Source organism: Erpetoichthys calabaricus, chromosome 7 (assembly GCF_900747795.2).
Source record: "Erpetoichthys calabaricus chromosome 7, fErpCal1.3, whole genome shotgun sequence".
In the NCBI taxonomy this organism is placed as follows: Eukaryota; Metazoa; Chordata; class Cladistia; order Polypteriformes; family Polypteridae; genus Erpetoichthys; species Erpetoichthys calabaricus.
Window position 1 is genome coordinate 155,603,662 of NC_041400.2, and position 27,668 is coordinate 155,631,329.

The following is a 27,668-nucleotide window of genomic DNA, read 5'->3' on the forward strand; positions in this document are numbered from 1 at the left end:
AAAACAACGTCTGCCAAGTGTTTTCTTTTCTGCACTTGCTTCGCTGCCTTTTCACATGTCGGTGCCATCTTGCCTTTGTTTACATTTCGCAACTCACGCACACGCAATGTTTATTTGCCGAGTCAACGAGCCTAGCATTCCTCCAAGCACAGAGGGAATGCCTGTGACGTGACAGTGAGATTTGTCGCCATTAACAGCTGATTGTCGCCCTTTATCCCTGGATGTCGACTTTTGTCGACATTCGCCTTCCACCCCTCCTGTCGACAAAAGTCGACATCCGCCCTAAAAGAGTTAACAATAAGAGCAGCTCACTACTGAAAATGGCAAATACAGCAGGCAGACGGGATTGAACTGGGGACTCTTGATTACAAGTCAGCAAATCTTACCGCTACCCCACGGAAGCTGTTGTATCGTCCTTGAACCTTTTGTGAAAGTGTTTATTTGATCTTTGGACTTCAGGCTTAACACATTATATAGTTTATGCCAACATTTTGTCATTTACTACTAAAATATGACAAACGTTTCTGTTTTAACAATGTATTTACACAGATTATTATAGAAATGGAACACACATGAAATGCATGTGTTCCAAATAACGATCTATTATTTCCACTCTAAAATTTCACTCCTAGATAATCAATCAAGGCATGAGCTGGGAGAAGTTTGTGCACTGTCTGCGGCGGTGGGGGGATGGAATAGCAGGCTGCTTGCTGCTTGTCTTAATCGGCACATTTATAGGACAAAAGACGCTGAGGGAGAGGTGATAACGGATTTAAGGTGGGACGGAGCTACGAGTTTTTTCGTAGGCTCCGGTAATTCTAGTATTAAGGGACAAACCAATGGGATCTATTTTTGTATCTGTCTATGAATTAGTCTCCTGCACATGAAGCAGTGTGTCGCAATTTAAGTGTGACTCTGCTTTTGATTCTGACAAGGCACAGGAATAACTTCAGGTGTCAAGGGTGGAACTACCTATGCTACAGGCATACCAAACTACAGCACTTACTAGTAGCTCCTGCTTACATTGTCTTTGCATTGCCTAAGCATTCTGTGGTCCAGTTTAATAAAGTGAAAGCACTGCACAGTCGGGTCTGCTAGAAATAGGCTCATTTAGGTTTTCTGGGTATGTTGCAGATGTTCAAAATGGCCTTTTGTCCTATAAGAAAGCAAGGTCTCTCCATTTACAGTATAAGGATTAACTCCATGATGTCACCAGCTGGCAAAGGCCCTATGTGACTTTTTGACAATCCTTTTTGACCTCAATTACCCTCTGGGACATCTAATAATAATAATTCTTTACATTTACTGTATGTAGCACTTTTCTCACTACTCAAAGTTCTCCCCACACAGGGAGGACTCAGGAAGCAAACCCACAATCTCTTTACTACAAAGCAGCAGCACTACCACTGCACCACCTGCGCCATAGAGTTCACACAGATCTGACTCTGCTCTATTTCCTGCTGTTGGCACCATGTTTTTTTTATCACTCTCTGCCTTGCAACACATTTCTATTAATCAGAACTCTACTTTGAAGGTCTTTCATGGGGAGTACTCTTTTTAATATGGCTGAGCTGATGCCTTTGCTCCTGGCAACCTCTAGTGAGAAGGGATCCACTTAACTATAATCACTATATAAAGATTGATTCTACTTTCCTTTACGTGGATGCTTCTTAATGATTAAGCCTTTTGTGTTTATTAAACTGGCTTAAAGCTGAAAGCTTTGCTAGGTAAATATCTATAATTATTCTTCGCATTTGGCTCTCTTGTTTCTGTCAATATTACCTGTCTAACCAAGTGTTATCAAAATGATTAAGACAGGAGGTGGGAGCCAATTGGAGATGTTGAACTTTCCAGGCAAGTGAAAAATTGGTAAACAAGTTTCTTTATTATTTTGTACTATGGTTTTTGGATTTGTACAAAAGGGAAGAGTTTTGAAAATGGAACACAAAGTTGTATAACAATGATAATCTATGCAAGTGATTGTGAAAAAAGGTTTCTTAAATTATTAACATCTCAGATACAGAAGAGTCACGTGAGGAAATCATTTGGGCCAGGGAAAAAAGGACCAGCTCTTTGCCTTTTTGGAGATTTTCAAGGTGTCACATGGGAATGTTAATGCGGTCTATATCTGTTTTGTAAAGAAGTCATATGACCCTGTTTACTGAAGATGATCTGTGAGGGATGCTTCATGATGAAGAAGTGCCAAAATTGTTATGAATGTTGTTTGTTAATTATATTTTTAAGTAAATGTTGCAATATACCCTTATTCTTAATGTTCAATGAAGATTATTAGAAATGGACTTTTAATTCGTATAAGCTTGCTTTCTGTTACTGTTCTTTGACTTGACTGCACAAGAAAGATGTCAAGGCATAATTATTTCATTACAGCATGTCTGCTTTCCTTCAGAATTAATTTTTCAATGCAGAGATTAAAGTCTATTTGAAATGCTTACTTTAGAAAGTGGAGTGGCTTTTATACAATGCCTCCATACATGTGTCTAGAGTTTTTTCTGAACAAAGAAGAAACCTGCTACAGCTAGTTAAAGGAAAAAAAGTTGATTTTAGAAAAAGCGCAACTTGAAAACTAATTTATGATTCTTAAATATTGGAAGTGGAATATTGCTACTTTAAGTTGTTACTTGCTGTATTAAAATTTGAGTTGTGTTCTGATGTTTCCCACCTGAACCTCTCTATTTCAGGGTATGAGCTCTAAATGTTTACCACAAAGACTAATATCAACACTATGCAAAGGTAAATTAAGTTTCTATTGTAGACTAATATCTTAACCATATTATTATTATTTGGTGTACTCCTGGATGGGGTTAAAGTTCATAGGATTAAATCAATTGTACCACCCTGTACCACACTACTAGCATGCAAACATATATTACTTAACTGGAAGAATCACAACCCACCATCTTAGATTAGAAAAAAAAGCAAATTCTCTCTTAGAAGATATGTCTAAAACATTTTTTAAATCATGACAGGAATTCACTAATACTGTATTATTTTAGAATAGGCATGCTGGGCCTGTAATTGACACTCCTATGCTATTAAATGTGTTATTATTTAAAAAAGTTAGTTATATGGCTTGTGTCTCTCTTCTTTTTCTCTTTTACTTATTTTTTGTTTTTTTTCTTTACTTTTCTTTTTTCTTTTGTTGTTTATGTACAGTAATCCCTCGCTATATCGCGCTTCGCCTTTCGCGGCTTGACTCCATCGCGGATTTTATATATAAGCATATTTAAATATATATCGCGGATTTTTCGCTGCTTCGCGGGTTTCTGAGGACAATGGGTCTTTTAATTTCTGGTACATGCTTCCTCAGTTGGTTTGCCCAGTTGATTTCATACAAGGGACGCTTTTGGCAGATGGCTGAGAAGCTACCCAGCTTACTTTTCTTTCTCTCTCTCTTGTGCTGACTATCTGTGATCCTGACGTAGGGGGTGTGAGCAGGGGGGCTGTTCACACACCTAGACGATACGGACGCTCATCTAAAAATGCTGAAAGATTATCTTCACGTTGCTACCTTCTGTGTGTAGCTTTTAAGTATGCTGCACGGTGCTTCGCATACTTAAAAGCTCAAAGGGCACGTATTGATTTTTTTATCTGTCTCTCTCTATCTCTCTCTCTCTCTCTGCTCCTGACAGAGGGGGTGTGAGCTGCCGCCTTCAACAGCTTTGTGCCACGGTGCTTCGCATACTTACAAGCCAAACAGCCCTATTGATTTGTTTGCTCCTTTGAAGAGGAAGATATGTTTGAATTCTTTTAATTGTGAGACTGAACTGTCATCTCTGTCTTGTCATGGAGCACAGTTTAAACTTTTGAAAAAGAGACAAATGTTTGTTTGCAGTGTTTGAATAACGTTCCTGTCTCTCTACAACCTCCTGTGTTTCTGCGCAAATCTGTGACCCAAGCATGACAATATAAAAATAACCATATAAACATATGGTTTCTACTTCGCGGATTTTCTTATTTCGCGGGTGGCTCTGGAACGCAACCCCCGCGATGGAGGAGGGATTACTGTATTAATTTTGAAGTAAGTGCTTGTGTCTGTTAAAAAATAATTATAAATTATACTAACTAAATACTGGTATTAAGAAGTGATCAACTGTGTTAACTGGGAATGCAAGGAGTCTATTGTGCTTTGCTGTTCACCCTTGATTCTTTGTAACTAGAAAATACTAAGTTGGGACTCATTTAGAAACACAATTTAAAGGATTTGTGGTTTGGTTAGCTTATTGGTAATAAGTACAATATACTCTCCTTTATCAACTTTCATATCTATCTATCTATCTATCTATCTATCTATCTATCTATCTATCTATCTATCTATCTATCTATCATAATATTAATGGACATATATATAGGTTCAATTTTACGGTAACCAATTTCAAATCGCTTTTTTACTGTGTGTTGAACCTAATTAGTTGAGATTGGATACTTCATTGGTCCCCAAGAAGCTCAAGAAGAAGATGAAAAGCTGCTTCTGTTAATAAAAGACTTGTATGTGGCAGTAAGATTGTGAGACCTGTCCATATGTACCACAGGTTTGTTCTACAGGCATTAGCATTTGAATACAGTAGGTCAAGCTTACTGTGTCCATAAGCAGAACATGCGGTTTTAAAAACTCTGTTCCTGGTTGAAGTCAGCAGCATTTTCAATGACTGAGTGAATCATTTCTGTTGCCAAGTTTAAAAATAAGCATCAGTAACATGATGTTACCCCCTCCTAGTCAGTAATGTGGACGAATTCAGACTGAATTTCCAAGTCTGGATTGCACATTTCAGCTTTAATTTAATGTGTTCAATTTTTTGGTATATGTTATCTTAAGTTTCTAGAACCTCTTGTTATTTTTCCACTCCATCTGGCATTACATAGCATCTGAAATAGAGGGTTTAAGCTGTTTCTCTGCAATACCCAAAATGCCATTATATGTTGCAGTTTTTAAAGGTAGCCCTTGTACCCTCAGTGCTCACCATGTAACCTCTCTCAAGTTCACGGCTACTCTGTCAGGCAATTGAGATGAGCCAAAGCTCAGGTCAGCAATGACAGCAGCATACCCTCAGTTTAAACATGTGTAGTTTTATGTATATACATTATGTAATTGGTCAAAAAAATATAATGCACTGAACCTGTACTCAGTTAACAAATCTATATAAAAGGAAAAAAACATTGATTTTGATACATATTATATGTTTATCTTACATATTCAAACATGCTAATACAGGGAACAATATATTTAAAAAAATATGCCGTTTTGGCAAATAAATACTTCTGAAAGGTTGTGACAATCAAATAACCAAACTGTTTACTTGTTAATCCCAATAAAACCTCCATGTTAATTAAGGAGAACATGCTGTTAAACTATTTATTAAACTTTCATGCTTTTGAAAGGTTGTAACACTCAAATAACCAAAATGTTTAGTTGTCAATACCAATAAAACTTCCATGTTAATTAATGCTTGGCATCTGTTCTTTTTTGAAAGTGCCCTTTTATTTAGCTTGCTGAATTTTACTGCAAGTCTGTCCAGATTGGCACTTAAAGTATGATGTATCTAAGTTGGTCCAGGTCAAAAAGAACATGGTGCCCACAAGAAGGATGTACTCATAGATTACAAGCCACTGATTTAAGGACACATGTAAACACAGTCCGGAAATGAACATAACAGGCACTCTGGACAGGTGCAGTGCTTCTAAAAAATACACCTTTTCACACTGCATCATAGAATTCTTACACCAACTATGGCTTTGTTAGCTGCTAGACACATTTAGCCCAAGAATGAACTATAATGTTAAGATTTTTAATTTTCATTTTAATATTTTGTTTTCTTTTGCTTGTTGTTGTACTTTCTTGCAAACCACTTTAAGTCACCATGAAAAAGGCATCTGCTAAATAACTAAATAGTAATAACACAACTTTCTCCAACCTGCTCAGTCCAATTCATAGACACTGGGAAGAGGAGCATATTTCACCAACAACATGTGTAAGCTGGGATCCATCCCTGAACAAGGCTGTAGTCCATTGCGGGGGCCACTCATGCACATCACCACACTCACACTGGACCAACTTAGAGGGGCCAGTTACTCTTGTATCCAGAAAAACTAACTGATAGATACACATAAAGACTCAGTTATTTAGCTTATATAAAGGAGAGATTTTTAGTGACATTACAAGTTCTAGTCAATAAAAATTCATAGGGAAACCAGCAAGCAGTAACAATGGATTTATAACCGTGTATTGTTTTTAGCCAATTACAAGAAATATTCATTGAGATTCTCCTGTATAAAATTTCAAAACCCACAGCAGTACTAGGTGTTGTACCATGTTAGCTATTATGAACGTAGTGAGAAGTCAAGCAAAATGACACCTTTTATTGGCTAACTAAAAAGATTACAACATGCAAGCTTTTGAAGCAACTCGGCCCCTTCTTCAGGCAAGATGTAATGAAGAAACTGTTTATATACACACTAGGACAAATAATAACATTGGAAAACTTTTAAGTGAGACATCTTAAATGTAAAAAATTAATAGACCTCTTCAGGCTAAGGTTCATTTAGCAAGAAAGGAGAACAATGTATAGTCAAGATCTTTTGATAAGATAACTGTCCAACAAAGTCTTTTGAAGTTTTATTGTTTTTCAATACAATGTGGGTCTGTAGACAGATTGTCTGTGTCAGTCCAAGAGATGCAAACAATCCTCACATCTGGCCATCAAACTCTTGTCTCTATTCAAACCAAAAGACACAGCACAAAGTACTCAAATTTTTCACTTCCTTATGTCAATTTGTGCATGTAGATACCAAAAAATCATCTCCATGTAAATTTTACATCAGCTTTTAGATGTCCTCTTTCTCTGAGGTGGGGTAAGAAATTGAATGTTCTTATGAGACAGCTCCTATACATAAAAGTGAAGTTACAATTGAGTTTCACAGAGCTAAATGCAATTGATACAAGTCTGATCATTGTATTTATGCCAGGAAAAGATATAATGACATAAAAACTAAAATAGGTTGTCCCTGGGAAAAACGTGCAAAATATGACAAATTATGATGGTATACTGAAAGATCCCAGAAAGATTCATAGCAGTGTTTGGAATAATGCAACACTAACTGAAAATATTTTTATATATCCATTTTGAACATTCAAAGTAGAAAATTATAATAAACATACAATTTCAAAGATGCATGTAAGACCCCAGCAATATATTTGAATATTTATAAAGAGTTGGTATAATGCTAAAATATAAAAAATCCATGAAAAAAAACATGAATCAAAGGCAAAGGCTCTCACTCACTTTTTCCTTTTTTCATCTGTTTATTACTGTTAGCCATCTTAATTGCCTAATGCCAATACCCCTGCTCACCCTATGTAGGCTGCCAAGGTTGCTCTGTAAAACTGCTGATTCAAAGAAATGCCAAACTCTTCCTATTCTCCATGCCTGGCCAAATGTGACTATTAGGGCTGAGTATTAGTAGCATCTTCAAGGCATGATATGCATCAAGATACAAACATCATATCATATGTATCACATAATATGATGCACGTGTTCTTTGGATGCACAAGATTTGTTTTGCCAAGCTGGGCTGCACTAGGTAATAGGATTCATTAGGTCTGAAACAGTGTTTACTAAAGATTTTTTAAAGGTGGTGCAACATATGTTTCCACATCCAGTAAATGTTGAAGTCACCACATATTATGTTACTACATTAAACTTGTGATAGTCATAGTTTTGCAAAGAATTTAAAGCATTAAAAATTGCATTACTATTGAAAAATGACAGTGTACACAAAGTAAAAGAAGCCACTTTTTTTTTGTTCTTTATTTCGCCTTATACAATTTCTTGTATTAGGAATTTGATAGTTTTCGCATACCCCTTGGGATCAGACATTGTACAGCACCCCTGAAGCAATTGAAGGTTAAGGGCCTTGCTCAAGGGCCCAGCAGAGTAGGATCTCTTTTGGGAGTGACGGGGATTTGAACTGGCAACCTTCGGGATACCAGCACAGATCCTTAGCCTCAGAGCCACCATTCCACCCTAAATCAGCAGCTCTACCTATTGATATTGTGAAAGTGTATGGTGAAAGAAATAACTGAAATTAATACTGTATTAACAGCACTGAAAGCGCTCTTTAAAACAGCACTTTTGAAGTCTTTAAAGGAAGCAAAGGAGAAATCTTGAATCAAACAGTTATTTTTTCATTGTAGTTGATCCACCATTGATAAAAGACAAACTAAAGTGGCTTTTACAAAAATGCATAGGGATATTATACTAATGGCACTAGCAGGCACATCACGTGAACTTTGTTACTGGAAATGGTATAAGAAACAGTGCAAAGAGGGACCAGTTAAAGTTATTCTATTCAACAAATATGCCAAAACATGTCATGTACTGTTTGCTCAAATACAGGACCTGCTGGCCAGAGAGGTATTTGAGACATCTGTAAATAAACAAAAAAATGATTTATCCAACCATCACCAAAAACATTTAATTCATTCAGAATATTTGTTCATAATAATGCAAGAAAGTGCATACTTATTTTTTGTTTATGATGTTTGAAGGTAGTACTTATTTTATGACACTGCTAAAAGTTGCAGAAAATACATACAGTACATCTATATGTACCAATCTAGGGGCTTTTAGGATAAAAGCAATGTCTTTTGGAAAAATAAAAGAAAAGGTGGGATTTAACAAGGTAGTTTTTTAAATTTATGTCTTGCTCAATTAAAGATATATCTCTAATATATGTCATATATTAAAGATTTATAATGTTCATAATTAGATATATATTAGATAGATAGATAGATAGATAGATAGATAGATAGATAGATAGATAGATAGATAGATAGATAGATAGATAGATAGATAGATAGATAGATAGATAGATAGATAGATAGATAGATAGATAGATAGATAGATACTTTATTAATCCCAAGGGGAAATTCACATACTCCAGCAGCAGCACACTGATACAAAAAAACAATATTAAAGAGTAATAAAAAAGTAGGTAAAAATAGACAATAACTTTGAATAATGTTAACGTTTATCCCCCCGGGGTGGAACTGAAGAGTCGCATAGTCTGGGGGAGGAACAATCTCCTCAGTCTGTCAGTGGAGCAGGACAGTGACAGCAGTCTGTCGCTGAAGCTGCTCCTCTGTCTGGAGATGACACTATTTAGTGGATGCAGTGGATTCTCCATAATTGATAGGAGCCTGCTGAGCGCCCGTCGCTCTGCCACGGATGTCAAACTGTCCAGCTCCATGCCTACAATAGAGCCTACCTTCCTCACTAGTTTATCCAGGTGTGAGGTGTCCTTCTTCTTAATGCTGCCTCCCCAGCACACCACCGCATAGAAGAGGGTGCTCGCCACAACCGTCTGGTAGAACATCTGCAGCATCTTATTGCAGATGTTGAAGGACGCCAGTCTTCTAAGGAAGTATAGCCGGCTCTGTCCTCTCTTGCACAGAGAATCAGTATTGGCAGTCCAGTCCAATTTATCATCCAGCTGCACTCCCAGGTATTTATAGGTCTGTACCCTCTGCACACAGTCACCTCTGATGATCACGGGGTCCAGGAGGGGCCTGGGCCTCCTAAAATCCACCACCAGCTCCTTGGTTTTGCTGGTGTTCAGGTGTAGGTGGTTTGAGTCGCACCATTTAACAAAGTCCTTGATAAGGTTCCTATACCCCTCCTCCTGCCCACACCTGATGCAGCCCACGACAGCAGTGTCGTCAGCGAACTTTTGCACGTGGCAGGACTCTGAGTTATATTGGAAGTCCGATGTATACAGGCTGAACAGGACCGGAGAAAGTACAGTCCCTTGCGGCGCTCCTGTGTTGGTGACCACAATGTCAGACATGCACTTCCCGAGACGCACATACTGAGGTCTGTTTGTAAGATAGTCCACGATCCATGCCAGTAGGTATGAATCTACTCCCATCTCTGTCAGCTTGTCCCTAAGGAGCAGAGGTTGGATGGTGCTGAAGGCGCTAGAGAAGTCTAGAAACATAATTCTTACAGAACCACTGCCTCTGTCCAAGTGAGAGAATGATTGGTGTAGCATATAGATGATGGCATCCTCCGCTCCCACCTTCTCCTGGTATGCGAACTGCAGAGGGTCGAGGGTGTGGCGTACCTGTGGCCTCAGGTGATGAAGCAGCAGCCGCTCCATTGTCTTCATCACATGTGACGTCAGAGCGACAGGCCGGAAGTCATTCAGCTCACTAGGACATGATACCTTTGGGACTGGGGTGATACAAGATGTTTTCCAAAGCCTCGGGACTCTCCCCTGTTCCAGGCTCAGGTTGAAGATGAACTGTAGAGGACTCCCCAGCTCCAACGCACAGGCCTTCAGCAGTCGTGGCGATACTCCATCTGGACCCGCTGCTTTGCTGGCACGAAGTCTCCTCAGCTCTTTGCTCACCTGCGCTGCTGTAATTGTGGGTGGGGATGTCTCTCCTATGCTGGTATCAGCAGAAGAATGGGTGGAGGATGTAGTACTCTGAGGTGAGAGTGGGTTAGGGTGGTCAAACCTGTTAAAGAAGTTGTTCATTTGGTTTACTCTCTTCATGTCTCTCTCGATGGTGGCACCCCGCTTCAAACTGCAGCCAGTGATGATCTTCATCCCATCCCACACTTCCTTCATGCTGTTATTCTGCAACTTCAGCTCCAGCTTTCTCCTGTACTGCTCCTTCGCCGCCCTGAGCTGGACTCGGAGTTCCTTCTACACGCGCTTGAGATAGTGAAGTTGCATCTGTTATTTAATTCTCTCCCAAATGTTGTGCATAATGTCACATTGTAAATCAGGAGGTCATTTGTCATTGGTAACTTGTGTTTGTCCAACTGATTTATAAAGAACTAGTGACTGGTCCAGTATTGCTTCCACGTTTTGCACTCTGCATTTCAGAATTCAGATCTCTATAAAAAGTATAATCTCTTGCAGCCTGTGTTCATTTTATAGGATTATACTGTACATTTTCCACTACACCTGGAATAGCTCCTTCTAGCAAATTGGACTAGGCAGGTTCCAGCAATAAATGGATTTTCATTATACATGCATGTGAATCATGTGTGCATGGTTTAATTCATAAATAATACAGTCAAAGCCTGGGTATATTTCTGCAAAATATATTAGCTATTTATTAAATGTAACCACATTACAAACTTTCTGTTGGTTGCAATCTCTTCCTTTAAACATCTCTCAGCTTCTCTGTAAAAGGTATAAATTAAAAATGTGATGTAAATTATCAATTAAATGCAGATGTGGTTTTCTAGAAAAATGAATAAAATAAAACATGTACCCTGGCAAGAAAACATTTATACACACCCCTTACAGATAACATTTTCTACAAATATTTCATAAAGTTAATCACAGAAGTCACATAAAGGACATGAATATACTGTAGTTTCGAGCCAACAGGTTAAACCAAGTACAACCATTCTGTGTTATAAGTATCCGGCTTTGCATCATTATAAAATTGGAGCCCAACATTTGTGTTGACCTCAAATCCCCAGATTAGTAATGCAAGTATACAGAGGCTCCAAGCCAGCTGTTTTAGGACACAGTATTACAACTAGTACAATCTGCAATGAATATCATGGATTGTTCATCTGTGTTTTACTAAGAAAATAGAAACATTAAGCTTTTTAGTATCATTTCTGCAAGATTAATTTCAGCAATATACGAATAACATAACTTTAAGGCAACCAAAAACACTAAGAGTATATTAATGTAGATTGTGTTTTAAATGCATTTAATTCAATGTTTTAAAATGGATATACAATTAAAATAATTATGCAATCAAAATAGGTTTATTTTCTGTAAATACCTTCTGGGACAGTAATCATCTCTGGCCCCCACATACAGAATGCACATCCTGCCTTTAGCTTGATGGACAACTGTGTCAGGAAAATGCAGTTCAGTCACACATATATCAGATCATAAATAGAAGCCCTGTTACAAATAAGATGGTGACACATTTAATCGTTTCATAACTATACAAGACTGAAATCTGCTTTGACTGAGTTACCTTATTTTTGTTGCTTTTTAAATTGGAAACAGCCTGTTAAAACACATCACATGTGTTTACTTTGTCAGTCCCTATGAAAAAAGAGCTTATGTTAAACATGAAGATCACATGTAAGATGATTCTGCTTGTACCTTTATTTTAACTAGTTTAGTGGGTTGCAGTATGATATGGCCTGAGACTCGCTGAAAAATGACCAGATTCCAACGGTCATTAGATAAGTTTGTCCTTCTCCCTCAAATTTCCCAATAAACATGCAAACGATAAGGCGTTGTGAGAATAAAATTGCCAATATAATATATTGAACTATGTTTGAATTTAGTATAATAGTATTTTATTCAGTATAACAATTTGTTGCTTGCCAGGAAACTTGTTACCCTGTCTCTGGAAAAGGTGGATTATATGTCATGTATTGCAGCAGGAGTTTTGGGGTGGGAACACAAGAAACCTTTAGAACAAAGGCAATAGCAGAATTAAAAAAAAAACACCATAGAGCCTTCATTAACACAGCTGAATAGAAGATCTGAATTTAAAAAGTGTGAAAAATTATTGTGGTGCTTGATGGATCTTCAGGTGGTTTGGAAACTTTTACTTTGTGTAAAACTGGACAGATGTTACAGAAATAAAACTGTTTTTTATAAAAGTGGAAGAAGCCACAGGGAGACCCAAGGCATGCTGGGGGGTCATATTACTTAACTGATCTTGGAGTGCCTAGGAATTCCTCAGAAATATCTGGATACTTTTGTTGGAACTGGATGGTCTGGTCTGTTTAACTCATAGTGTTGCCACAGCATTATGCACCAGTAAAAGTAGTTCAGTAAGTGAAGTGGTTCTGTTGGTATAAATTAAAAGAGCTACAAGTAAATTACATCTGCTGTGCAGAATGAAAAGTTAAAAGTACCTAAAAAAGACTTTCTTCTCTCCATGTAATCAATCCCCTTATATAAAATAAGTATGATGCATTTTGCTGTAAACATGCCTAAGCTGGTCTTCATTTTCTGATGCTATTCAATTGAGAATGTTACTTTTGTAAACAGAGATAGGAAAGGTTTGCATTGAAGTATAAATATGCAAAGTAGGACAAAAAAAATCTGGAAACTAGAACTGTGATTTTACAGCTGTAATATAAGCATCCATCACCGCTACTGCAATTAAATGTCAAGGGACAAAGGTGTACCCAACAAATGGCTAAAAAAAATCAATATCCAAAATAATAAGAATTTTCTTAAAAATAAAACTTTATTTATTGTCACAAGACACAAATCAATTCCAGATGGCCCACTAGTCCATTGCAGGACACAATCACTTACACACTTAATCACACTATGAGAGTGCCAACTAGTCAGCAGTATACTTAATTTGAACAGTGTTAGGAAAAACACATCAACATGTAAAGAATGTGCAAGCTCCACCCCAACAGCTATTAGGCCTGGATTCTATCTCGGTTTCATGGAAGCAATGCTAATTAAAGAATCACATTGCCACTTATTCATGATACTATGATCAGTTCATTTAAATTATTATTCTATTGCATTGTGGCTATCTGTGATGGGATAACAGCGATATAATTATTATCCATTTTTTCAAAACAGCCTCCAGAGTGCCCAAAACTAGTCCAGTGACGGAGCTAGCCTCACTGTTAAGTTTATTCAGGCATTCTGCATCATCTGAACTCAGGTTGCTACAATACTCTCCGTTTGCCTCACATGGGAGGTGTACAAGGTATGGCCATCTAGGCAACAACCAAGGAGCAGATCCCAAACATTCTGGAGGGACTATACCTTCTAGCTCTCCTGGGAGCATGTGGGAATTACACTTGAGGTGTTGAAAGAAGTTGACCTGATTCATCCAACTCAGTCTATTACTAACTGAACCATCAACAATATAAGCAAAGTGAAAATAATGATAGAAGATTTTTTGCATGTGCATTCCTTACAAAATTATCAATATTAATCAACTGAAAAGTAGGCTTTTATCATGCTGATTTTCAGATAATAAATTTACATGTGTTTCTCTCAAATATTAGAGAGTATTTTTTCTCTATAAAGATATATTTATAAGAAAGGATAGAAAAATAAAACACACTTATTTCTGGCTTAATCAGTAAAGAAAATTATAGGTTTTAAATTTTATTGGTATTTTAAGGCAGGCAGCAGCCAAAACGTAATGTATTGCTTCTATTTACTATAAATCAACATGGTTTCTTGAACAGCACAACAATGTCTTGGGCCAGGAACACCTTAATGACTCAACAAAAGTGTAGAGATCACCAACATTATAAAACATAAACTGTTAGGCAGAGCAGGCAAAATTTGTGAGTACACTGACTTTTCAGATATGAATGAGCTCCAAAACAGTGTATTGGAACTGAGGATGTATTTTCTAACTTGTCCAATTCTGAAAGAAAAATCCTCATAAAAGCATGAGTTTCCTTCAGCATAGCTTTCAGTATTCACACCCCACTCTCTGACATCTAGAGGAGATTCTTACTCTTGTAGTAGGTGTCAATATATTATATCTCAAAGGCATCTTGTTTTGCATACCTGCCTTCCTCGATCAGCAGTGTACTGTAGCACTGCTGATGCACCAGATGTTTCTAAGGTTATGTAGTGTGCTCTGCTCCTCTAGGCGATTAAGACAAATATGCTGAAGCTGCACGGGGCAGTCACACTAAGAAAGCCAACTATGAGTCTGTCATCTACACATACTCATCATGTTTCAGCCTAAGGGAACTTTTTAACTATGAAGCAAATGCATTTAAAAAGGACACAATCTGTGGAGAAAAAAAACAACTCTGCCAATATGTTATCTAATAAGGCACCATGTTAACTACATACAGCTTCTGGGTAACACTGGAATTTACTTTGAAAACCCCAATATATGAAAAGTCTATAAAATATATGAAGAACTGAATTTTGCATAAAAGCTTTCATTTCAGAAGTCTTTCTCTTCTTACTTGAGTGTTGTTCTTGTATACATTACTGTGAAGTTTTAATGTTTAAAATTTGAATAAAGAATGCAAATACATTGGGTATCTGGCTTGTGATAAAGACATACACCACCTTATTCCGCCAGGAAGCAAACATTGCTGAAGAATCAAAGAATTAACACTGCATGTCTGTGTTAAGTTGAAATGTAAAAAAAACTGACTCTGAATGCAGGTTATAAAAAATGGCATTTCCTTCCTGTGTTTGAAGCCATCTACAGTATATGTAATTATTGTAACATGAGCTAATACAACAGACAGTGAATACAAGAAATGTCACTTACAATGACTTTAATAATGCGCTGTTATGAGTATTTATATTTACTAAAATCCTTCACATTGCTCTTACTATAATCTACAGCAAATAATCTACTGTAGTGAATTTACAGATGTGGATAAGCAGATACCCTGTGTTACATTTTAGGAACATTTAGTCAATGTTGGTATACCTGTAACAAACTCACGAGACTGTGAATTACTGAAAAATACACCTCATAAACATGCCTGTATATGGTAGCTCTGTTAAAAAACACAAAGGTCACAACCAAATAATGATACAGAATTACAAATTGTACAAAGCATAATATAAAATGTACACCAAATTCAGAAGGCAGAAACCTCAAAAAGGCACAAATAAGGCAAAAAGAGAAAATCAGATTATCTAAGATTTACATAGGACATAAATGGCAAAAGTGGTAAGATTTCACTCTGGATGTGAAGGTTGTGACAAAGGCACTGAAAAAGAGATATAACACAGTACAATGAAAGGAGTTATTACAAGTGATTATGGTAAATAATTCAATTTACAGTGTATACATAGATCAGCCCAAAGTTTAAAATTGCCTGCCTAACATTATGTAGGTCCCCCTCGTGCTTGCCAAAATATCTCTGACCCGTCAAAGCATGGAGCACACAAGATCTCTAAAGGAGCCATCTGGTATCTTGCAACAAGTAATTAGCAGCAGATCCTTTAAGTCCTGTAAGTTGTGAGTTGGGCTCTCCATAGATCGGACATCTTTTTCTGGCATATCCCACAGAAACTCAGTAAGATTGAGATCTGAGGAATTTGGAGGCCAAGTCAACACCATGAATTCTTTGTCATGGTCCTCAAACATTCGTGAACAATTTCTGCAGTTTGGCAGGGAGCATTATCCTGCTGAAAGAGGCCACTGCCATCAGGGAATATCGTTGACATGAAGGAATGAACATGGTCTAATATAATCTTTAGGTAGGTGGTACGTGTCAAAGTAATATCCACATGAATGCTAAGACCCAAGGCTTCCCAGCAAAACATTCCCCAAATCATCATACTCTCTTCACCAGCCTCCCCTATTCCATGTCTTTGCCAGATCAACAATGCAGATGCACCTGGCTGTCCACATGAACTGAAAAAAATTGTGATTCTCCTGACCAGGCCATCTTCTTCCTTTGCTCCATGGTCCAGTTGTGATGTGCATATGCCCATTTTAGGCACTTTTGGATGTGGAAATGGTCAGCATGGGCACTCTGTCCAGTCTGGAGCTATGCAACAAGCAGCAATGCACTGTGCATTTTGACAACTTTCTCATGGCCAGCATTACATTTTTTCAGCAATTTGTGCTACAATAGTTCTTCTGTGGCACTGGACGAGACCGGGAAGCCTTTTTCTCCCCATGTACATCAATGACATTTGAGCACCCATGAACCTGTTCACTGGTTGTCATTCCTTGGAGTACTTTTGTTAGGTACTAACCACTACATACTAGGAACATCCGACAGGAGATACTCTGATCCAGTCGTCTAGTCATAACAATTTGGCCCTTGTCAAAGTCAGTCAGATCTTTACCCATTTTTCCTGCTTCCAACACACCACCTTCAAGAACTGATTGTTCACTTGCTGCCTAATATATCCTACCACTTGACAGGTGCCACTGTAATAAGATCATTCATCTTATTCACTTCATCCGTCAAAGGTTTTAATTTTGTGGCTGATTGGTGTGTGGTCACACACCTCTATGTTATAACCAAAACTAGTATAAGAGCATGCATCATTTTTAGTCATGTCTAGGCATAGAAAAAAAATTAATTTAAGGGCACTAAAACACATAAACTGTGAAATATTCAAATAATTTGTTTTAATGATCAAACAAGAAACCTAAACATATGAATTACTATAAGAAGCTTCAATCATCTAGCCATCAATCCATCCATCTTCCTAACCTACTTAGCTAGGCAGGTTTTTCAGTGAAGCTGGAGCCTATCCCACCTGTCACCTATCCATTCGGCCATTTGTAACCTACTTATACATTTCAGAGAAAAGGAAATTGATGCCTGTCTTGGCAGCATAGAATGTAAGGCAAAAGCCAGTCCCAGGATGGAACATTAGTTCATCAAAGGTAGATTCACATGTACCTGGAACCAGTTTAGAGTCACACACGAAATTGACCTGTGTGGCTTTGTTATGTAGGAAAAAAAAGCTTGTAGACAGGAAAAAAATGCAAACTCCATACAGGTGGAGCCACAGACAGTATTTGAACCCAGGCCTATGGAGATAACAGGCACTAGCAGGCTCTAATCACTGAACCACTGTGTTTCACAGTTTAAACATTTATATAGGAAAATGAAAAAATAGTTGAATTCATTAATTGACTAAAGCAATTAAGATCATACTTCTAAGTATTCCTTTATTTTGGCTATATGTGTTCAGAAAAATAGAGTAGTAAATAAATGAAATCTTTTGCAATAAAATCTGGCAAGCTTATGATGTAGGAAGTTGTAGATTTGGCAAGTTTATATCAATATCATCTTGTAGGGCTGTGCCCCTAAGGTCCCCTGTGATCAACTGATAATATGCATGAAAATGACAGATGATTGTTTTATAATCCCACAAAGTGACCACTAGCCTTCAAATCCACTGCGAGTAATATTTGCCAAGTTATTTGCATTTTTTCTTGTTCATTTCATTAAGCAAGTCACAAGTTTGAAAGCTTGTGTTCTCTTTTCCTCATCTGATAACATTTGTAATTAATTAGTCTCTTTTATACAAAATACGCATAATAGTTAGAAGAGGAAGATTGTAATTGAAAGTAAATGTGAGATAAACTGAACATATTTATTCCTTTTCTAAACTTAGTAGTGTGGGCAGCGAAGGTTGGCTGCTTCTTTATTTCTGAAACTGAAGTCATGGAAATGCACATTATCACAAATGAATGCAGGCCCATTCAGATTAAGCTTTGAAGCTTAAATTTGCCATGGGCTGGACAAGGCAGAGAATAACAAAGTCACCTTGGAGCTGCAATATTCACTGTGCCACAAAGACAGCAACAGAAAAAAAAAAACTCAGTGGTTAAAATAAGGTCCACTGTAAACCATAAGCCCCTTCCTAGAGTCAAAAATGAAATTGCTGAATAGCAGTGTTGTCACTGAATTCAATGCTGTAAATATCTATCAATAAAAAAGATGTATCTTGAAAATTTTGTACTGAGCATTTTTCATACCAGATGGCTTTTATACTACCGATCACTGGAAGATAACTATATGTTTGCAATAACGACACAAAATGGTGTGCAGATGGCAGTTAGTAGTTGAAGGATAGAAATTAAAACTGATTTAAAATAAGCCTTTTCTTCATCCTTATGTCTCAAAACAACTAAAGGATGCTTTATCTAATAAAATCCAAGCAGATGTTTTTAGCATAAATAAGCCTGTTTTTTTTCTATTACTCCTTAGAGGGAAAAGCTGAAATGACAGCATACGCAGTAGTTAATGCAGGCAAAACATTAAGCACTACAAAAGTATGAACAATTAAATTATTAGAGTACACCAAAAGGAAACCTGCATATTGGGTACTAAATTAACACAAACACCACACAAACCAACTTTCATCCAAAGTATGAATATGTATATATAATCACTCTACTCATGAATCTAGTAATTTATGAATACAGATATAATTATTGTCATTAAATGTTCTTATATTCCAATTATTGTTTAATGTCAACTGCTATTTGAAAAATATTGATTAAACTTGTAAAGTCTTGACCTTATGAGGTTCATGTTCATATCGCATTTTGCTGTTTTTGTTCGACTACAAAACTGAAATAAATACCATTGGAGCTTTGGATCTCAATCTGGACTGTTAATAAGTGTTGCAAATAGAATACACAAATTCACCAGTTCATCAGTTTCATCAGTCACTAAAAATGTAATCTCCAAAGATACTGATTAAGGACACTGAATGTACAAACTCCTCAAATGTGCATTGTACTGGTTTATTTCCTCTACAAAGAGTTATGTCTGCATGTACATTGATAAGAGCAATTGCATTTTAAATTCTGGATTTTTTAATCAGGTTTTTTTGCTCATCCTGGAATCAACTGTAAAATTAAGAATCTGGCATCATAAAACAGGGGGCTGTATGTACAAAATCACACAATTTCACAACCATTAGTAATGGCATAAAAATCTGCTTACCATATATTTTTCTTTCCAGACTCTGCATTTTATATGTGTTTTCAAAAATTCCATTTCACTTGAGTTTTTCATGAATGAAAAAGGACAGAAGTAAGATGCATTTTCTTGTATTGTTTATGGAAAAATTAAATAAAATAAAGCACTAGCTGCCTAAGGTGTGTGCAGCACATAGTGGTTTTAGGGAGCACTTTCAGCCAACAAATTATTCAGCAGAAGTGTCTCAAGAAACGCTACTGAGGCTCCTTTATACAAACAGCAAAATGCTTGCATATTGCCCCACTGTGACTGTGACAGCCAATTTAGAACTTTTCTTTTTTTAATTTTCTTGCTTTATAGTCATTCTGGTGTGTGTTCAGACCAGGTGTGTGTATATTTATTTATTTACTTACCTACCCCTTTATTATTTATTTATTTAAAGAGCTTACGTAAAAAACTAAATTTCCCCCTTGGGACAAATAAAGTTCTATCTTACAATTGTATGACTTATGTGATAAAATATAGCATACAATGTGATAAAATATAGCATACAATTTCTAAATTTGTAGTAATCTCCTTAAAACTACCTACACTGCATGTGTGTTTAACCAGCTAAAATCTAAATGTAGTTTCTTGTTATATATTAGGGGCGGCATGGTGGTGCAGTGGGTAGCGCTGCTGCCTCGCAGTTAGGAGACCCGGGTTCGCTTCCCGGCTCCTCCCTGCATGGGTTTCCTCCGGGTACTCCGGTTTCCTCCCACAGGTTAGGTGCATTGGCGATTCTAAATTATCCCTAGTGTGTGCTTGCTATGTGTATGTGTGCGCACCTTGTGGTGGGCTGGCGCCCTGCCCGGGGTTTGTTTCCTGCCTTGCACCCTGTGTTGGCTGGGATTGGCTCCACCAGACCCATGTAACCCTGTAGTTAGGATATAGAGGGTTGGGTAATGGATGGATGGATGTTATATATTATCTCTATCACCCAATATTAGAGTTTAAAACTTGCCTTGATAAGCTTGGTGACTTCATATCTTTAAAACACACGCTTAGAAAATATTCAACAAATGCTGCCAACTTAACATATTTAACTTAAGAATATTTAAAAATTTTAAACTGTTAACACTGAAATATTATAGTATTTAAGGAGCCCGCTGATTGTCCTAAATATGGGCAGGACCTGGTGTATGGGGTGCATGGATGACAGCAATCTGCCACACAAGTACTGTGAATGCTGCATAAGACAAGTCTTGGGAAGTTTGAACTGGATTGTACAAGAACAGGAAGATTCAAGAATGCTGGTAGAGAAACTCATGATAGAATAAATAGTGACATATGTGACTGGGGAGAATAGTTGCATCTAGTACCAAGTTTGCATTTTTTATTTTACGAGATGCTTCCCACTGCTGTAATAGTGTAAAAGTGTGGCTAGTGATGTTAGACTTCCTAGGGTGTTAAATACTGTAAATACTTCATGTTGTTGCGCTTAACTACTTGGTATGTCTCAGACTTTTCATCTGAGTATTCATTGCAGTATATTTAAAATGGGGGGTACTTGTACATACTAGCTTATTAAATGCACACACAATGTAACTAATCTTAAGGTTTCCACTATGGTACAAATGTAAAAATAAGAAGATACCTTTTGCTATTGAAGTTGTAGCCTCGTTAATTTATGATATTTGACTTTATTAATCTGCGGTGGGTTGGCACCCTGCCCAGGATTGTTTCCTGCCTTGTGCCCTGTGTTGGCTGGGATTGGCTCCAGCAGACTCCCGTGACCCTGTGTTCGGATTCAGCGGGTTGGAAAATGGATGGATGGATGGATGGACTTTATTAATAATAATAATAATAATAATAATACATTTTATTTATATAGCGCCTTTCCCATGCTCAAGGCACGTACAGAATATAAGAAAGAACAGCAGGGTATACAGTATATAGCATTGTACAAACCAGATAAATAAATAAAGAAAATTACGACAGTGAATTCAGACAAAAAAAAAACAGACAACATAACTGATGGTCTAGCACACACACATATAGGTTACATGAGCATCTTGACAGAGAAGTAAACTGAGAGAAGGGTAATAAAGTCAAGCAGAGCTAAAAGCCTTCCTGAACAGATGAGTTTTGAGTTGTTTTTTAAGGACTCTTGCAGCTGAGTTTTGAATAAGCTGGATCTGTGATATAAGATTTGAAGGGGCACCTGCCAGTAGGGAATTACAATAGTCGATGCGGGATGTGATATAAGCATGGACAAGTTTCTCAGCATTAGCAAAGTTTTGTTACATTTATTAACATTTATTAAGTCATCTTGTGCTGATAGTCACATTGTGAAAGTTAGGGGTGATGCTAACAACTGGAAAGGTACAGAAACATCCACAAACCTGAATTTGGAGGTTGTGTAAACACTGAACAGTAACTAAGCTGACATTTAATATTTACAAATAAATAAAAGAAAGAATTGTTAGAAGATTTGATCTTTTCAGACACAAATAAAGTCTATTCATCTGCAAAAAAATCTGGCTTTTATTAGCACTATCACAGTCAAACTTGAAGATATGGTTAATAGAACACTATTAAAAATGAGTATTACTCTACCTTGTTTTATTGCTTTAATAAATTACACAAACTTAAATTAAAATAAATTACTACTTAATTTTTATTTTCATAGGTGTATCCTTAAATAGTGTTAAACTTTTGGCAATTTATTTTACAATACTCATGCAACAGAAAAAAGAAGAAAAAAAAACTGGAAAGCTTCCATGAGTTAAAAATATAATACTGACACAAAAATGTCAACAACATGGAAAGGATACAAGTAAGAAGGTGGGTTAACTAAACCCTTGATATTGTTTAAGTGATCCCATTTCCTGGAAATACAGTTTTCCTGACAACCTAAATACCAGTGATTGGGTTGGTAGCCTTTCATCAATCAGTCTGTCTCCTATAAATGATTTGTAAAATTGTTCAACCTACTTACATGTTCTACTGAGCATAAGGACCTAAACTAGTTTGCATCATCTTTTTTTATTTAATTGCAGTAGCTTGCTTCTTCAAGTACTCTTACTATAACAGATCTGTCAGCAACTAAGTAAGCCATATTTTGCAACATGGCAATTCATCTACAAAAGCCAGCCTTCTGACAGCATCATTTGTCTAAATGTCATTTTGGCCCATATCTTCAGTACTGCAGACTACAGGGGTTCAAAATTGCTCTCTATCTTAACAAGGGTAGATATGGAGGAGGTGAAAAAAGCAACATATGTTCAACCATTCTGGTCACTTCCTGACTCTAATCACCAATTAAAGATGACTGAAGTAGTAGCTTTTGTATCTGTCACAAGATGGAGATTTATGATGGTCACTGGTGAATTACCACACTGCTAAAATTACCTGAAAACACAGTGTTGTTTTTTAAGAGGCAAAACATTTTACATGGTGCATGAAGTCACGACAATTGCTGACAGCATTTACCTCTTCATATACAAACTGAGAAAAATATGCACATTGAGATTATTCCCAGTTTCCCTAGAAAAACTGGTACATTTACAATGAAAGTGTACATTACCAAATTACAACTTACATCTTCACAGCACATTAAACAATAAAAATAGATAATAATGAGGTTAATTATATTGCTTTGTTTATTTTCTCACTAAATAAAATTATATGACATACAATTACATAGTGCTATCACACTGAATATGCTCAGAACTACAAATGTTTACTTCCACTATAAAACTAAATTACATTTTCAGTGTATAACATGAAACATCTGCACTTGTACACTGAGTTAATTTTGACTGTATGACTAATTTTGGACACATGACTACAAGGCAACAGGAGTACACACATTCTTATACCACTTTAAAAGAAAATACCATGACTAAAAAATTAATGCTATACAGTAATCCCTCCTCCATTGCGGGGGTTGCGTTCCAGAGCCACCCGCGAAATAAGAAAATCTGCGAAGTAGAAACCATATGTTTATATGGTTATTTTTATATTGTCATGCTTGGGTCACAGATTTGCGCAGAAACACAGGAGGTTGTAGAGAGACAGGAACGTTATTCAAACACTGCAAACAAACATTTGTCTCTTTTTCAAAAGTTTAAACTGTGCTCCATGACAAGACAGAGATGACAGTTCAGTCTCACGATTAAAAGAATGCAAACATATCTTCCTCTTCAAAGGAGCAAACAAATCAATAGGGCTGTTTGGCTTTTAAGTATGCGAAGCACCGCGGCACAAAGCTATTGAAGGCGGCAGCTCACACCCCCTCTGTCAGGAGCAGAGAGAGAGAGAGAGAGAGAGAGAGAGACAGATAAAAAAATCAATACGTGCCCTTTGTGCTTTTAAGTATGCGAAGCACCGTGCAGCATGTCACTTCACGAAGCAGCTGCACAAAAGGTAGCCAACGTGAAGATAATATTTCAGCATTTTTAGACGAGCGTCCATATCGTCTAGGTGTGCAAACAGCCCCCCTGCTCAATCCCCCTACGTCAGGATCAGAAAAAGTCAGCACAAGAGAGAGAGAGAGAGAGAGAAAAGTAAGCTGGGTAGCTTCTCAGCCATCTGCCAATAGCATCCCTTGTATGAAATCAACTGGGCAAACCAACTGAGGAAGCATGTACCAGAAATTAAAAGACCCATTGTCCGCAGAAATCCGCGAACCAGCAAAAAATCCGCGATATATATTTAAATATGCTTACATATAAAATCCGCGATAGAGTGAAGCCGCGAAAGGCGAAGCGCGATATAGCGAGGGATCACTGTATATGCATGTTAAGTGTTGGTCCCAAGAGTCTGCTTGTTTTAGGAAGGCCCTACAGAATATAACTACTGTTTTAAACATCATAGCTAAATGAGTATCATAGATTAAAAAAGCCATCAACTATGTTTTAAAGTTGTTACCATGGCTTTTGTATATATACAGGGAATTATAAAGATGCTTATTTAAAAATAAACCTAATTTGAACCAGTACTTTATTATAGAAAAAGTAAAGTATGAAGAAAAACAATTAATTCATGGTTTATATGACTGTTCTAGTTAAGAAAGAAAATGCATTAAAGTGGCTGCTGGCTGGAGAACATCTTGAACATCTCTTATATATATTTCTCTTCTGGTTCATCCTGCTTCCACTTCAAAACCGGTTCCGCCCACATGCAGCCGACACAGCATTTCTCGATTCCTATTCGTCCTCTTCCATGTCATGCACTATACTGGCCTGCTGAGTGTAATACATCCAACAAGTACTCGAGGTGCTGCCACAACGGTAAAGTAGCTTTACCACCTTTGCAGGAGCCATCTGTGTCTTTACAACAGCTTCTTACACAGCAAACATCAGAAGCTAAAACTTATCGTGAGCACATTTGAGAATACAATTCTTCTCTACCGTTTGCTTCCATGGCTGCACAGATAACTCAACCTCCTGTCCACAGACCATACTGTTTTAAAATACACGGGCAAATTTATAACCAAATCTCTCCACTATACGCTAATACTTCTACCTCTCCAGGATATGGACAGTTGTATGTTTTTGACACAGTGCAAGCTACTGAAGTTCGTTTACAAAATAAAGCAAAGAGCGTAATACATCCAACAAGTACTCGGGGTGCTGCCACAACGGTAAAGTAGCTTTACCACCTTTGTGGGAGCCACCTGTGTCTTTATAACAGCTTCTTACACAGCAAACATCAGAAGCTAAAAATTATTGTGAACAAATTTGAGAATACAACTCTTCTCTAGCGTTTGCTTCCATGGGTGCACAGATAACTCAACCTCCTGGCCACGGACCATACTGTTTTAAAATACACGGGCAAATTTATCACCAAATCTCTCCACTATATGCTAACACTTCTACCTCTCCAGGATATGGGCAGTTGTATATTTTTGACACAGCGCAAGCTACTAAAGTACGCTTACAAAATAAAGCAAGCCTTGCATGCAGCGAAAATGTACTTCTCCAGCTTGATTCCATGCTCAGAACCATCAACCCCTTAGCTAAATCATACAAACACATGCATGAAATCACTCAGTCCAATCCAACAGCATCTGTACGAATGGTTTTCATGGAAAACCCTAGGCAGGATTTACGAAGATACAATGCCCCGACATGTCACAGCGATGTTGCATCGATTTTCGTTGGAGAAGATGGCGAAATGCCTGCCGAAAGGGACATTTGCATCTATCCCATAGGCAACTCCTGTAAACAGATTTCCACGCTCAATATGAATTGCGATTCTATGGTTTACCCACTTTCATTCCCTTACGGAGACATTGGCTGGCACAAAGATTTACAACATGTTCCCGATATAAGAACCGCCAAGCGAATAAGGCTTACTCAATACCAATTTTACACGTACAGATTAGCAATGAGGAATACATTTAGTATTTTGCACTCCAGCGGCAAACAACAACGTACGTGTAGGCAAAATGATCATATTACCATCCACATTTCCAGGAAGTCCAAGATACATGCAACAAAACTATCAGGATGCCATGGCTATAGTACGTAAACTCGGAAAGCCTTATTTATTAATCTATCTCTTTCACATGTAATCCTGCTTGGCCGGAAATTCTACATGCACACTGCGTCTTTCAAGAAGTATTTATTTCTTCTTGATTTCTGAATTCCTTTCTCACCGTTTTCCGTTCCTGTTCTTACACTGCCGTATGCTACGGCGGGCATTAGCTAGTAGTTGAATATTATACCAATAAAAATCTTAAACAGCAAAGTGATACTAAAACATCTTTCCGTCCATTTCAAACTTGGGTACCTAGGTAATCGAGTGCTGGGGCTATGGCACTGAACACAAGGAAAGAGCCAACTCTAAATTGCATACCAGTGTTCCAAAGGGCACAGACGCTTATACACATACACACACACAAAGACTCACTCTAAGCCAATTTAAAATCGCCAAAGAACATCTCAACAATATATAAAAACATCTCAAAGAATCTTCCCTTCAATGATGCTATGTTACATTAGGAAAAGTACCTTTCAGTTAACGTCTCTGAAAAGGAATAGAAGTTAGCCATACACAGAATACACTATAGCTTTATATGTGCGAAGCATTCAATAATTCAATTTAAAAACTCTATTTGATAACATTTATCTTGTTTAAAATTGTTCAAAATGTTTCCAGGGCAACATCCAACCTGCAAGCATTGCAGTGCAACTCCAGCCTCACTAGGCCACATGTTTTGGGAGTGCATCAAAATTAACATAATTTTGGACAAAAATCTTTATAAATACTTATCAGACAGTCTAGATGTCACACTCACTCCTAAGCCATTAACAGTAGTGTTTGGTGTACTCCCAGATGGGCTTATTAAAGTGGAGAAGAACAGTCAGTCAGTCATTGTCCAACCCGCTATATCCTAACACAGGGTCACGGGTGTCTGCTGGAGCCAATCCCAGCCAACACCGGGCATAAGGCAGGAACAAACCCCAGGCAGGGTGTCAGGCCACCGCAGGGCACACACACCAGGGACAATTTGGGATCGCCAATGCACCTAACCTGCATGTCTTTGGACTATGGGTAGAAACCGGAGCACCCGGAGGAAACCCATGCAGACACTGGGAGAACATACAAACTCCACACAGGGAGGTCCCAGGAATCGAACCCAGGTCTCCTAACTGCGAGGCAGCAGCATTACCACTGCGCCACCGTGCCACCCAGAGAAGAAAAAAATTATTGTAATTGCCTATCCCACACTACTAGCTTGAAGACTTATCCTGCTTAACTGGAAGAATCCCAACCCACCATTTGTAAATCAGTGGGTAACTGACGTTCTATATTATTATAAATTGGAAAAAATCAAATTGTCGTTTAGAGGATCTGTCCAGCACTTAATTAAAAAAAATTAAAATAAGCATTCATTTAGGGGGAAAACGATGTTGTCCCTTTTTATTTTTAATTTATTCATTTGTTTATTTATTTACTTATTTATACCCTATGCTCATGGCTCTCCTCTCTTTTCTCTCGGTTAGGGCTTGAATTCTTACTTTGTTAGGTTTTCTAAGTTCTGCAAATTTTATTTGCCTGGTAGTATACTATGTTACTTTCTTGGAATAAATATAAGTAAAATACAGATGCATTTCTTGTATTGTTACTGTCTATGTCCAGTTTTTCTCTTGTTTTGTGTACACAATTGAATGCAACTGGATATAATAAATGCTATTATTTTTCACTGTTACCATTTTGGATTTTAAAGTATCC

The 27,668-nt window shown here is 37.4% G+C and overlaps 1 protein-coding gene across 2 annotated transcripts in view; it reads right to left on the reverse strand.

Moving 5' to 3' along the window:
• Positions 1-27,668, reverse strand: part of antxr2a (ANTXR cell adhesion molecule 2a) — a 310,747-nt gene that overhangs the window by 197,031 nt on the left and 86,048 nt on the right. The gene's annotated exons all lie outside the window — the stretch shown is intronic.